The 15,229-nt window shown below is 38.8% G+C and overlaps 1 pseudogene; it reads right to left on the reverse strand.

The window, feature by feature from the left end:
* Nucleotides 1-681: 681 nt before the first annotated feature.
* LOC110543185 (T cell receptor alpha variable 13-2-like) lies at nucleotides 682-1,404 on the reverse strand (annotated as a pseudogene).
* Nucleotides 1,405-15,229: the final 13,825 nt, after the last annotated feature.

The following is a 15,229-nucleotide window of genomic DNA, read 5'->3' on the forward strand; positions in this document are numbered from 1 at the left end:
GGTGGTTCAGTCTCTTTGAGGACACATGGGCCTACGTTAGTTGACACTGTTAGGTCTTCTTGTGGAGTTCTTGCCCCTCCTAATGTCTCTACTTTCCCCCAAATCTTCCACAAATCTCCCTTAGCTCGGCCTAGTGTTTGTCTTTGGCTCTCAGCATCTATTTTGTTCTGCTTCTGTGTGAAGCCTTTCAGAGGTTAGTTACGTTAGATTCCTCTCTGCAAGCATAGCAAACTACTATTAATGGTGTCCAAGGGTATGGAATGTTTTTTAGAATAGATGGCTATGTTCAGTTATGTCTTTTTTAAATGACAAAAAAAATGATAGAAACTGAAAGGCTGCTATTCTAACAAAAACTCAGGCCAATTGGATCATTTAAATATCTCCACAGCGAATTTATAAAATGGCATTCTTGTTTGAATATAAATATGTATTAACAAGAGCATGTATTTTTGTTTTCTACAGGATTAGAGACATCTCATCCAAAATACCCATAATGGTAAAAATTCAGTTTCATTTTGTGTTCTCTACCTAGATTCCTAATAATTATGAAGAAAAGTTTCCTGGAACACTGAGGGTATACCTTACTATCCCTCAGAAATTTCACTTTTTCATCACCTGCTATCCTCTGAAAAAGTGGAACCCAGGAATGATATGCTAAAGTTAATTGAAGTTAATTTGAAGTTAAGTTGAAGTTAATTGTATTATGCTTGAACATGATGCAATGCTAGAACACTTGTTGAATACTTTCAAGACTCTAAACTCAATCCGCAGAACCAAAAGCAAAGGCCATGACCAATCACTGTGTTTGTCCTTGAACCACAAGGGCCGTGCAAAGCACTCAACAAGTGGTGACAGGTTTGAGGACAGGCTGCAGGTGCCTGGGGTGCCGTATGTATCTCCTGTGCAGAAGTAGATGGCTGAGTCTCCAGGCTGAGTGGCTGTGACTTGCAGGGACAGGTGTTTCTCTTTCTTATCCAACAAAAGGATGAGCCTTTGGTTCTGCTTTCTTTCCATATTTGAATGGATGCCAATGATGAACTGAGGACCCTTCCAGGCTCTTGCTTATACCAAGGGAAGTAGGCTGAGGTACTGTCAGTGTAAGTGCAGTTGATGACAGCGCTGTCTCCCTCCTGGACAATCAGGGAAGAAGGGTGCTGTTTCACCTGCTCACCTCGGCTCTCCCCTATGGAGAAAGATGGAAAGAAAGGTTTTCAAGTAATTTCTCTTCCTTACTTACTGCTAATGTAAGCAGAAAAAAGCTGAATGAAGCCATTTTATGGACATCTAAGGACTATCCACTAACACACTCTATCCTTCCCTCCTCCCACACACACACCCAATCCTCAACTCACAGTCCATCTGCAGCCAGAGGAAAATGAATGAAGCATGAACAGCTATCTTCATGTTGCTTCCTATTCAGATCAATTGCAGATGCTCATTCTCCAGCCAGCTGAGCCACTTGCAAGTCTAGATTGGCCCTTTGTGACAATCACACCTGCTGAGTTAATTGCCCAGCCAATGAGAAGCAAGCCTGTTAATTGAGAATACTCTGAGATTGCCTTTCAGTGCATCAGCTGAGGTGCACTGGCACCCTGTGGTTAGATTTCTAACTGCTGGATTCTAGCTTCTTTCCTAGTATTTTAAGTTACATTAAATAGATAGATGATAGATAGATAGGTAGATAAATGGATAGATAGATAGATAGATAGATAGACAGATAGATAGATAAACTTCAAAAGAGACTCCAGCCCACCAGTGCCATCCCTACTCTTCGAAACATAGCTGTGCTCATGTAGACTGTGAACCAGCCTAACCAGGTGAGGGTTTGTTTTATCTTCTCATTCACCCTGTGAGTATCACATTCTCAGACCTAGCTGGGCTCCTGGCCTCTGAAGCACTGTAACCAGAAGAGTGTTCCAGGTCCCCAGTTGCCCACTCCATCTCCACACTCACAGGCCTAGCTGTGGTTCCTTCACCTGTAAAGCAGCACCTCCAATTGGAAAGCCCAGATCTCCATCAACTCACACCTCCCCACAACCAGAAAGTATATTTTAGGTCCCGTCGCTTGCAAACCAACCGAAACTGGTAAATTTCCCAGAATCTCCCTGTGCCGTCCTCACACTCCCAGGCATATCTTAGCTTGGACAGCTTTTGCCTCAGCACAGAGACCCAGACCTGAGTCATATTCACACTCCTTGATTGGCTGTGAAATGGCATCACTTTCATCCCTGCAATCATTTATAAGTACCTGTATCTGAAAATGTGACCTACCAATTCTTAGAACCTGATCTGAAAGGAACCAAGCTTGAAAAACATCAAGAACAAGAACAAAATGCCACTCAGCAGATGCCACACTAACTCCAGAGACTATATGAGCATAAAAAAATGTGCTATATAAGCATAAAATTGTGCTGCTAAGACGAAAAGACAGGTTTCCTACGGGAATCCGCTCCCTGGAAGTCCCTGGATGTTCCCCCTGGCCATCTATGCCAAAAAGATGTACTCTGAAAATCCTGCTTTTTCAGATGAAGGATTGAATGAGCCTTTTGATTTTTCTCTATGATTCCTGGTACAGCACAACTAATTATTCAAGGAAATATATTCTTGATAGATTATTAAAAGCTTTAGCAAAAATAGAGTAAAAGAAAAAGAAGTAATGAATTAGATTTAGTATCAGACAGTATTATAAGAATAGAAAAAGAAATAATGGGCTCCTTCTTAAGAAAAAATAGCATAAGCAAGTACAGCAGGCTTGAGCATGCCTTCCTTTAGGATCTTCTTTCTAAGAAAGATTATAAATCTTTAACAAGACATATGGGAGGATGGTTGACCAAGGTGTATTTAGATTTTAATGTAGAAAAAGACTTTGGCAGGTATTTGACTTGGCTTGGAGGACTATTATAGCTCCTGACTCTCCCCTTCACTAGTCAGTGATAATGAAACTACAGTTTGAGGTTTTTGTTTCTTGTTTGCGTTGATCAGAAAGTTTCTATACTCAGATTTCTTGTGGGCACTGCTTTATGCTTGGCTACACTTTCGAGTTAAAACATAAACTTTGTATCCTTGGTAAAAGTTTGAATGTTTTGGAAAGCATGCCAACTTTAAGGTGCTTCCTTATGAAATCACTATAAAATTGTTAGCCTGACTTCAGTAAAATTACAGCAGAGCCAAAACCATCAAGGTGTCTCTGTTTGTCAATTCATCGCCGAAACCATGTCTTCCTGCCCAGAGCCTTGTTCCCCATGAACGCAGGGAATCCGACTGGGCTGGTCCGTGGCAAGCAGAGGCAGGCTACAATATCAGACACAATGAAAGAAGACAGCATGCCTAGATCATATAACAAACACACACAGAATAGGAAAGGCCAAGAGAACCCCACTCCCACACAACCCCACCAGTTCTATAGAAATGTTTCCCAATGAGAATTACCTAGGGGAACACCAGGACACAAAAGCAGTTGATCCTATACTAATATGCCACAAAAATTTAGGGTTTAAGCTCAAATTAATCAGAAGGGATAAGGAGGAACACTTAAAGACATTCTAGTATTCAATAAAAATGAAAGCACCACATACCCAAACTTATGGGACACAAGGAAAGCAGTGCTAAGAGCAAAGTCCATCCATAACACTAAGCCCCTTCATCAACTGGAGAGATCCCACACTAGTAACTTAGCAGCACACCTGAAAGCTCTACAATAGAAGGAAGCAGACACAAAAAGAGAAGCAGATGACAGGAAAAGAGGAAAAATTTATTTTAGCTTATAGTTTCAGATCACAGTCCATCACTGAGGGAGGTCAGTGCAGAAACATGAAATCAGCCTTGCTTCCTGCTCTATACAGCATTACCTCTGGCCCAGCAATACACTTTACAGCCAAAGAAGTGCAGCAGGGGAACAGGAGAATGGTGCTTACCATCTGGCTTGCAGGTCAGCTTAAGCTCATTTCCTTCTTATACACTTTAGGACCACCTGCCTAGGGATGGCCTGATCCTTAGTGAGCTGAACCTCGCTGCAGCAGTTAATAGCCAAGACAATCCCCAAAGACAAATCTCTGAGCATCCCCCTCCCCCACAGGCCAGAAATCCACAAGATCTCAAAATACAAAGAATAAGTGTCCCTACAGTACAAAATCCAACCGAAATATCTGTAATGCAACCCTTCCAACAAAGACTCAAGAAAGTCACAGGGGAAGTGACAGAAAGATGGCGAAAGCCAGAGGACTAGAATCCCTGCTGCTAGATATATTCCTCTAGAAATGACAAGGAAATGCAATCAAGCATCTCAAAAATATGGTGGTTTGAGCAAAACTAACATCATGATTACATCAGAGGCATGCCAGCATGGGTAAGGGAGAGTCCACATGCTTCAATTCTTAGATGAAGAGGTTCAAGTTGTAAAAGCTTCAGACAGAGGAAGGATAAGCTTTCTCCAGGGACAAGCTCCCATGCAGATTTTCCAATCCCATCTTCTCAGTCCTGAACACATGTCCATATGGACAAATTTAATGGAATCAGTAAGTTGCATGGCTGCAAATACATACATATACATACACATACAAACACACATACATACACATACATATTCATATAGATGAAGAGAGAATGTAGAGTGGTAATCCTTAGAGAAAGAGAAGACTGGCAGAGTGGAATTAGAACAAGGTATGGTGATGAGTTCAATATAAACAGACAGTGATATGTCTGGATAAAATGTCATAAAGAAACACATTATTGTGCACATTGAGTAAAAAGAAATAAGATTTGCTTAGTAACTTCAATCTCTTCCCCTGTGAGAATCCTACTGAATAGATCATTTAAAGGGATGCAGGCAAGCACAGGATGGCAGGCTCTAAATAGCAGCACAGAAAATCTGCTTTGAGAGGGTTGTGGTGGCACTGGGCAAGGTATTCATTTCCACACACACCCAATTTCCCTTTCTGCAAATGAGGTTGTACACTTTGACTGTGGTTTACTAAGCACTGGTTGCCATCATTTTGTCTATCCCTCCAGTGAAATTTGTAGTAGATATTTCCAGTAATCAACTGCAGAAATGAGATAAATGAAGCACAAAAATTATGCAGCAGTCTGCCCAATTCCCCATGGCTAATGTGTTAGATCTGGAACTTCAACCCAAGTCCTAGTCTCCAGGAGGGAAGATTCAACAGCTTTGGCATGTCCACTTAGTACTAACCAAGAAAACACATGGAATTCACTGGCACCTTCTCTCACACAGTGTGTCTGCTTCTCATGTACTCCATAAAGACCAGCTGCACACTCTGAAGTTGCAGTGTCTCCCACACGACAAAGCTCATGGTGTCTTCTGAGGTCTACTGAAAGAGCATCCTAATTACGGCTCTCATGGCTTCTCACAGGCATCCATGGTCTGTCACATGTCTTACTGCCAATGGGAACACTGTGTGTTATGATGGGAGGGTGGAAGGCAGAGGGAGGACAGCCAGAGCTCACTGTGCCATGTTCCCTACAGCAGCTTCTTCCCATCAGTGACTGGTTTCCACATCTCAGGATGTTTCTGCAATTCAAAAAGGGCAGAATAATAGACCCAAATTTTACTTGGGGGAAAAAAAAGTTCCACCTTGGCAACAATGCTGAGCCTCTTATCTTAGGCAGTCTTCTGTTCTCCAGCCCAGAACACTCCTGATTTGTATTTGACACTCCTGCATGAACCACTGTCACATCTGACATCTGTAGGTCAAACACCACAGTGATCTTCCTTAATGCTCCCTGCCATGATTACCACAAAGTTCTTTTAAAATTTTATTTATTTATTATTAATTACAGTTTATTCACTTTGTATTCCAGCTGTAGCCCCTCCTTTGTCCCCTCCAAATTCCACCCTCCCACCCTCATCTCCTCCTATGCTCCTCTCCCAGTCCACTGATAGGGAAGATCCTCCTCCCGTTCCATCTGACCTTATATATCAGGTTTCATCAGGATTGTCTGCATTATCTTCCTCTATGGCCTGTTAAGGCTGCTGCCCCCTCAGGACAAAGTGATCAAGGAGCCAGTCACTGAGTTGATGTCAGAGACAGTCCCTGTTCTCATTACTATGGCACTCATTTGGATACTGAGGTGCCATGGGCTATATCTGTGCAGGGGTTCTAGGTTGCCTCTATGCATGGTCCTTGGCTGCATGGTCCATGGTCCATGGTCCATGGTCCATGGCTGGAGTTTCAGTCTTGGAAAAGACCCTGGGACCAGATTTTTTTGTTCTGTTGCTCTCCTTGTGGAGCTCCTGTCTCCTCCACATTTCTCTATCTCGTCCTTCTTTCACAAGATTCCCTGCACTCTACCCAAAGCTTGGCTGAGTCTCAGCACATGCTTTTATACCCTGCTGGGTAGAGCATTTCAGAGACCCTCTGTGGTAGGCTCCTATCCTGTTCCCTGTTTTCTCCCTCTTCTGATGTCTATCACATTTGCCCCTCTGAATGGGGATTGATTATCTTACCCAGGGTCCTCCTTCTTGCTTAGTTTCTTTAGGTGTACAGATTTTAGTATGATTACCCTATATAATATGTCTAATATCCACTTTTAAATGAGTATATACTATGTATGTCTTTCTGCTTATGGGATACCTCACTCAGGATGATCTTTTCTAGTTCCCACCATTTGCCTGCAAATTTCATGATTTCTTTGTTTTTAATTGCTGAGTAGTATTCCAAAAATACACCACAATTTCTGTATCCTTTCCTCCGTGGAGGGGCATCTGGGTTGTTTCCAGCTTCTGGCTATTACAGATAAAGCTGCTACAAACATGGTTGAGCAAATGTCTTTATTGTATACTTGAGCATCTTTTGGATATATGACTAGGAGTGGTATAGCTGGATGTTTGAAGGAGTCTGGTAATTGGAATTCTGCCTCCTAGCCTTGACAGATCCAGATCTTATCCATAGTTCCATTTCTCAGAGAATGTTCTTGGCAGTATCTGTAGGCAGGGTGCTCTGAGTCTGAGTAATTGATAGCAAGTTCCCTGCAACCTTGGGAACCAATAGCAGACTTTGTGTGACCTTGGGTGAATTCCTGAATGCCTTGCCAGGTGGCACAGATGTGTTGGTACTGTGAAAAAAAAAATTGCTTATATCCTTTTTTTATAAGTGTTTTTTGCTCATTCAGTAAAATTGAGACTTGATCAGGAATCTGTCTTATCTCCATTCTTCGCGTCTCTGTCCCCCAATTTCCACTCCCTCTTCCAGGTGGACCCTGTTTGACTAACCCTCAGAACGGGTCAGTTGGCGCCTGAACAAGGGACTTTGAAAACAAGGGGCAAAGTGAGAAACGCTGGTTTTTGGAGCTCTGGATGCCTAAGTAAAAAACATGCTTCGTGACGACCGCCCATGGCAGTGAGAAGACAATGTAGGCTGGCAGCTCAATCATGGGGCAGAGCAGTAGCAGGGAGTTATTTATGAGGACTTTAAAGTCAATGCTAAGAAAAGTGAGGAACTGGGAGAAATGCCCTTATCCCCTTTAGTTTGTAAATGAAGTTTGTCCCTGGTTCCCAGTTGAAGGTACATAAATCTGGAAACTTGGGAGAGGGTAGGGAAAAGATTACAAGAATATCACGCTAATAATGGTCCTGAAAAGGTACCTGATATAACTTTTTTTTCCTGTGGACTCTAATTAGAGACATGCTGGATCCTAGGCATGAGAGTGATAAAATGAAAATTTTGATCTCACAAGCTAAAGAGTTACTTGGAGAAATTAGAGCAGCAAAACAGGCAGAAAAAAGTACTACTAAGGTTATTTCAAATGTTCATAAAGGAGCTCAAACAGATTTGTGTAATTTGAGAGCAGAAAATAATTTAAGAGCTAGATAGTGAGGATAAAACGGAGTCAGAAGAAGAAACTGCCAAGTCCCATAATTCAGACTGGCCGCCTGTTCCCTCTGCCCCAGTGGCTTTCCATGCCACATGTGCAGGAGAGATGAGACCACTGCAGGAAGATATTACTGTTCTCCCAGAGAAAGTCCAATTAGAAAGGGAACAAGTTCAGTTACTAAGGGAATTAGAGAAAATAAAATAATAATAATAATAATAATAAATAATAATAAATTAAATTGTTTGCACTGGTAAATTTTAAAGTCTGGTTTTGACTTTTAAAATTATAAATGTGCTCTATGATTTCACTCCTAAAGAAGGTGCTTTGTCATTGATATGTTTGTGCTGTAACACATGTAGTAGTTATTAATGCTCTCCATTCACAAGTCCATGCTTTGATAGCCTTTATAGCTTCGGTGTTTGAATTCTGGTCAGAAGTGGAAAAGGTTCCAGAGTGTCCAAAGGGCTTTATAATCTGTGACTAACTGTTGTTATGACTACCTTGTCATGTCCGTATTGCAGTTGTGTCTTTGTTTCAGGAGGTCGTTAGTACTAATTTTTTATGCTTGTGTTCTGTTCTTGCAACCGTGCCTATTTTGTCCACCAAATCTCCCATTTAGAAACTCCTTACCCCTTAGCTATAAAAAGCCTTAGCTTCCTCATATCCATTGTTGGCCTCTTGAACCCCACCTTAAGGGAGGTAGCCCATTTAGATGAATGAAAAAAACTTGCTTTAGTTAATTTGGCCATGATAATTTCCTTATTTTCTTCCCATCTTTGGGATTAACAGGCATGTGACATAACTAAGAATTAAAGCTTTATTTTTAAGATTTAAAAAAAAAGAAGGTGCTTTGTTTTAATATTACAAAAACAGGTTTTAAAAAATATTTAAATGTTTAAAAAGGAGGTACCACGTCTTTTTTTTTTTTTCTTTGTCTCTGTTTTTTATTTTTGTGTGCTGACTGTTTTGGTTTCTGGTTTTTTGTTTGCTTGCGATGTATGGGGCAACTTGGAGAGTTTCCAATCTGGTCAAGGGACTATGGAGGATGCTCTAATTCCTGGGGAAGGGTCTTGTAAAAGCTCTACTCTTTTGGCACCAGGAGAGAGGGTCGCTGGGACCCTATTCTATGTGATAAGAGGGCTGCTGGAGCCCGTTCTCCATCTGGAAGCTGTGGAGAGGGCCATGGGGGCTCTGCTCCTTATGGTATCCATGTGTGTGTGGGGGGACCCATGAGAGGGTCCACTCTTTCTGGAATTTGTGGGACTTGTGTCTGGTAGGGGCTGGTCAAGTCCTGGTATTTGAGTATTCTGTTTACTCCAAGGTGACAATGTTGGATTTCTATGTTCCTTAGCTATGTCTCTATGTGTGTATGTCTTTATTTGTGGACTTGACAATATTTTAAAATCTGACTGATGACATTAATATTTTTAGACATGAGACAGTTTAAACCAACACCTCTGAGTTTGGTCCTGGACCGTCAAAGTTAAAGTATATAAAACATGTTGTAGGCGGTGATTAGTATTTACTACTGGTTTATCTTCTAGTAACGCTGCTGTTAATCCTCAGCAGCTGTAAAACCAAATCACCACACAGAGACTGGGTTTTTAGTTAACCTAGAACACAATGCTGGGCAATATTTACTCCCTCCTAAACCTCCAAGCCCTCAGTTTCCTAACATTTAGATTTCCCACATTATACTTGCTTTTTGGGAAATCTTAGGTCTGGTTCATGCTCCAAGTCCTCCAAGCTCTCTCCTCTCGCTCTGCTCTCCTTGTGCTCTTCTCCTCCTTCTCGCCCCTTCCTGTTCTCTAGCTCCTCCCCTCTTTCCTGTCCTCTGGCTCCTCCCATTGCACAACATTGTATCTAGTTGCTTTATTTGTGTCCTGTTTACACAAGAGTTGAGACAGGATGCTTGTAGTGAGTATCACAATGCAATATCCAGATTGAAACCAGAGAGTTGGGGGTGGAGAAATCAGCAGTTGAATTAACAAGGGTAAAGCATATACATTTTCAAAGAACATTATACCAACATTTCCCCCTTTAAGTCCAATAAAAGGCTCCTTTTCTTTCAATACAATAATAATTATGAAATTATGAAAACTGTTAGGTAAGATCTACACGTGCAATGTCTAGTCCATGTTTAGCAAATGGAGAGGGTATCTTAGGAGAAAGTGTCTGATTATCCTATCTATCTCGACAAGTTTAAAGTTCTATACCTAAATTAACTTTTATCCTTATTGGTATTACCTATAAAAAAAGATTTCTTAACTTCTAAACAACTTAATCTTAAATGTGATACTGTAACTACTTGGTCTTCAACCCCATCAGAGACTTGAGAAGGAATAAAATTAGTTATGAGAGTAAATAGGAAGTGCATCTTAGCAGCTTCCAAAAAATAAAAAAAAATTGACAGAGACAGTTTGCTGCTGAACAGTTAGTCACCCATAAATCTCTATAAAGTTGGAGCATCATCTTCAGCCTTCTGGCTCAGAATATTTTGACAGACATATACATGAAGCAGGAACTATTTAGGACTTGCTTACCCTGTCTTGGCAGAGTTTGGCAGTCGACTTGTCCTGCATTTAAGCTTGCCCATTTTAGGCAGAATTTGTCTGTTGTGACGCGAGGGTATTTTCTTTACCCGAGTGGCTTGTTTGACATATTTGAAGCCATCTCCATATGGAGGTTCTTCGATTCTCATTATCTTCTTTCAGGTAGGCAGGGTGCTGCCAGGAAATGACTCGTCTCATTGTCAAAGAATCTTTAAAATAATAAGAACATTTTAAATTCCATATTCTGTAGGTCTTGAAGTTTTTGAAGACTACCTATCTTTATGTAATCGCTTTGTATACAAAATCATATCTATCTGTTAAACCTATGATGTATACTCCTGTGATAAATTAAACTAGTGTCTGACAAGACTATGAGTTGAATAACTAACAATTAATTTGCATACCTAATATCCTAACCACCTTTTAATAGTAGTTTAAAAGTATTGGAAGTAACCTTGATTTTCTATCAATATACTAAAGCTTATATCAATGTATTAAACATACTTATTTTTGCATCAATATGCAAAATCCTATACCAGAGTTAAAATTAACCTTATTTGGGAATAACAAAACCTTAAGTTGAGTAGATTCAATAATCTACCTTTTTTCTATTTCTATAAAATATCCCTGTATATTCCTTATTTTACTTTGAATAAGACTGTTAATAATAAACATCTCCCAATGACAATAAAATTTCATAGCTATAGCAAACAACCAAAAACATACCCAACCCCCTTTAAAGGAAATTGGATGCCGTTCTCATGAGTTTCTTCTAGCTGACATTGTGGACATGTAGAAATCCTGTAGGGGGCCCAAATAAAAATGGTTAACTAAACAAGCAATAACATTTGTGGTCCAATAACATTTGAATGTTGAGAAATTTCAGGCTTAATAAAAGTCTATTTTGGAACAGTCCAAAATTTTGGACCAGTTAAAATTAGTAGCTTTCTTCAAAGTTCTTTTGGGAGCAGGCTTTGATGTTAAATGGCAGTTGAAGCAGTTGAGGCAGGAACAAGCAGAATGCTGGAACATGCGAGATGCTGGAACAGATGTGTCAATTTCTCAGCATGCTGAAGAATGATTCTGTTAGGTTTGATCCAGCAACTCTGGTGTCTAGTTCTTTTGTTCTGCAAACATATAATTTCTCACAAGCATTATAGAGTTCTAAAATTATAAATGTATGAGATGTGCAGGATGAAACTAAACTGTAAGCCAATTTTATCTATGCAAATTAAAAGGTTAGCATAATACATTTTGAGGATATTATAGCCAAGGATTTATTGGCCAAGTATTGTTGAAGTTTTTGGCTGGAGACACATTTTTATGTCTCAGTCAGTTTTAGAGTTGTTCCCATGTAAAGGGATTAGCAATATAAGTTACCATTTTTATTGAACATACATTCATTATCATCAAAACAAGGTTAGATAGATTAAAATATCTTTTTGGGCTCTTGCGTGCCTGTTTCATTAGGCCAAGTTGCTACCTATTTCCCTAGAGAAGCCTTCCATTAGAGAGACAAGCTGGTTGCCTTGAGCAATAGAAAATGTATGTTTTAAGTAAACTTTACATAAACTCGTTTTTAATTTAGAATATAAGCATACCACAGGTATCTTGTACCTGTTTTGAGGTTTAGCCCTAGATTTTTATATATGTTGTAGCTATTTGTCCTATCCCCTTGTTTATATAGAATGGGCAGTTATGCCTTTATAGCCAAACTTTATTTAAACTCCCTCTTACCTTTAGCATTTAAGCATACCCTAGGCATCTTGTACCTGGGCTTTACATTGTTTGTGGCTATTTTTTGGCTTGTCCCTTATTTATATAGGATGGGCAGTTATGCCTTTATAGCCAAACTTTTTATTTAAACTCCCTCTTACCTCTAGCATTTAAGCATACCCTAGGCATCTTGTACCTAGACTTTACATTGTTAGTGGCTATTTTTTGGCTTGCCCCTTTTTTATGCAGACTGGACAGTTATGCCTTTATTTGTGTCCTGTTTACACAAGAGTTGAGACAGGATGCTTATAGTGAGTATCACAATGCAATATCCAGATTGAAACCAGAGAGTTTGGGGGTGGAGAAATCAGCATTTGAATTAACAAGGGTAAGGCATATACATTTTAAAAGAACATTATACCAACATTTTCCCCTTTAAGTCCAATAAAAGTCTCCTTTTTTAATACAATAATAATTATGAAATTATGAAAACTGTTAGGTAAGATCTACACGTGCAATGTCTAGTCCATGTTTAGCACATGGAGAGGGTATCTGAGGAGAAAGTGTCTGATTATCCTATCTATCTTGACAAGTTTAAAGTTCTATACCTATATTAACTTTTATCCTTATTGGTATTACCTATAAAAAAAGATTTCTTAACTTCTAAACAACTTAATCTTAAATGTGATACTGTAACTACTTGGTCTTCAACCCATCAGAGAATAATAACCCTTGGACAATCTAACAAAAACCTTAAAACAGTTTCTCAACTCTTTGGGGAAGGTCAAAATACCTTGGTATTTATTTTATTAATTTAGAAACTAAAACCAAGCCATGCTGTTTGAGCCAATTAAACAAAAATGGCAGTTATTACACTATATCACGTAAAAAAAAAACTATAACATATGTTGTTCTTCATTTAAAAAGGCTGGATGTCACCCGCCAGCAGTGACATCTAAATACCACCTGAGAGAGGGCTGGGGAGAGAGACAGGGCAACACAGAGAAGGACACCAAGTCTACATGCTGATCAAATTTCGATTTAATGGGTGTCAGGTTAACACTTAAGTAGGCAAAAAAGTATAAGCAGTTTCTCGTGCAGGCAATTTTACTTAGCCAAAACATGAGAGGGCTCACTCAAGGTTACACAGAGCCTGCTGTCTGGTTTACTATGGTTGCACAGAGTTCCCCAGGGTCAGAGCAGTCCACTGTAGGACCACCAAGGTCAGTCTATGAGAGACTGGACTTTGGAAAATAGCCAGAACCAAGAGGCCAAATTTCACTACTTAGATGCCATTAACTCCAAAAAGGATGACACAGCTAGAAATTCTTCAATACAAAATGTTGGCTTATGCTCCTTTATAGGAGAAAAAGGACTACAGTTCCATGTTAGCCCAGGTTTTTGCAGGGTTATATTCAGATCATTGTTAACCATTATATAAAATATATGCCTGGCTGCCAGTACCTAAATAAATTATTTAATGCTGTTTCTTTCTGGCCTATAGATTTGGTATGGCCAGAATAGTTCATTTTTGCTGAGGGCTACAGGCTAAGTTTAGTTCTCTGTTTAATGCTAAATAAAACTTTTGTCCTTTAATTTTTTGCTGTTAAGTTTTAATACAGTATAATAGGATTAATAAAATTTGCTAGCCCTTTTATAAATTATGTTTACTTAAAAGTTTTGCTTTAATTTTAGTTTAAAAATCACAGATTTAAAGTTATGCTAAGAGTATAGTTGAATACAAGATTGAGTTTTACCTAGTCTCTTTGTTTAGGTTGTTTTTTTTGTTTGTTTGTTTGTTTTTTTAAGGTTAAATCTAAAATGGGTAACCATAAAGTTTGCCTATATAAATCTACCTAAAATTTAATTCTAAATCATACATTTAAAAAATATGCCAAAATTAGAAATTATAACATCCTGTTTTATAGGTTGCAGTTTAGAGCAAATGATAAAGGTAGACAAACAGTAATTCAAATAAATATGCTAGCCCTCAGACTTGTCAGAGATCTGACAAATATGGCATTTTAACATATATAAGCTTATTATGACAGAGTCCAACCTGTTGAGGCACAAAAAAAAAAGAAATTAATTCAATTTTTAAAGATACAACTTATAGTTTTTCCATTTTAAACAAAGTTATTCCAATTGTTGATGCTTTAATGGTATTTACTGATGGTTCATTATCTGGTGTTGCTGCCTATACTTATGAAAGAAAAATAATTTCTTTTCAAGTGTCTAGCATATCTGCATAAATAGCAGAGTTATCTGCAGTATTGGCTATGTTTCAAAGTTTTAATAAGCAGTCTTTGAACATTTTTACAGATAGTGCATATGTAGCTCAGTCTTTGCCTAGGTTAGAGAGTGCAGGTCAAATTCAGACATCTTCTTCTGTTGCAATTTTAGTTTTACAAATTCAAAATTTGATACAAGAAAGAAACTTTCCCTTTTTCATAGGACATTCAAGGGCTCATTCTGATTTGCCAGGACCCCTGTCTGAAGGAAATATATTGACAAATAAAACTACCAAAGTTTATTGTTCACAGTTAAAAAGAGCCCAGGATGCTCATAATATGCATCATCTAATAGTCAAACCTTGAGACTTAAATATGGTTGACTAAGAAACAGGCCCATAATATAGTCAAAGCTTGCAGTACTTGTCCTTAGTCAACCTGTTCCTCATTTGGGAGTCAATCCTAAAGGATTGGTTCCAAATCAAATTTGGCAAATGGATATCACTCATATTCCTAAATTAAAAAAAATAAAATATGTACTTGTTTGCATTAATACCTATTCTAAATTTATTTTTGCCACTCCTTAACCAGAAAAAAAAGCCACAAAGAATGTTATTGCTCATTGTCTGCAGGCTTTCAATGTTCTGGCTGTTCCTAAGCAGTTTAAAACTGACAATGAAACAGGATATACTAACAAATCTTTTAAAAGATTTTGTCAACAATTTCAAGTTTCTCATATAACTGGAATACCTTACAATCCTCAAGGACAAGTCATGGTAGAATGTGCCCACTATACAAGATTTACTTGCAAAAAAACAAAGGGGGAGCTACTTCCCTGGATACCTTAGAATCCTCTTAATCATGTTCTTTTAATTCTGAATGTTAGAAATTTGGATAAGC

This window comes from Meriones unguiculatus, chromosome 9, assembly GCF_030254825.1.
Source record: "Meriones unguiculatus strain TT.TT164.6M chromosome 9, Bangor_MerUng_6.1, whole genome shotgun sequence".
In the NCBI taxonomy this organism is placed as follows: domain Eukaryota; kingdom Metazoa; phylum Chordata; class Mammalia; order Rodentia; family Muridae; genus Meriones; species Meriones unguiculatus.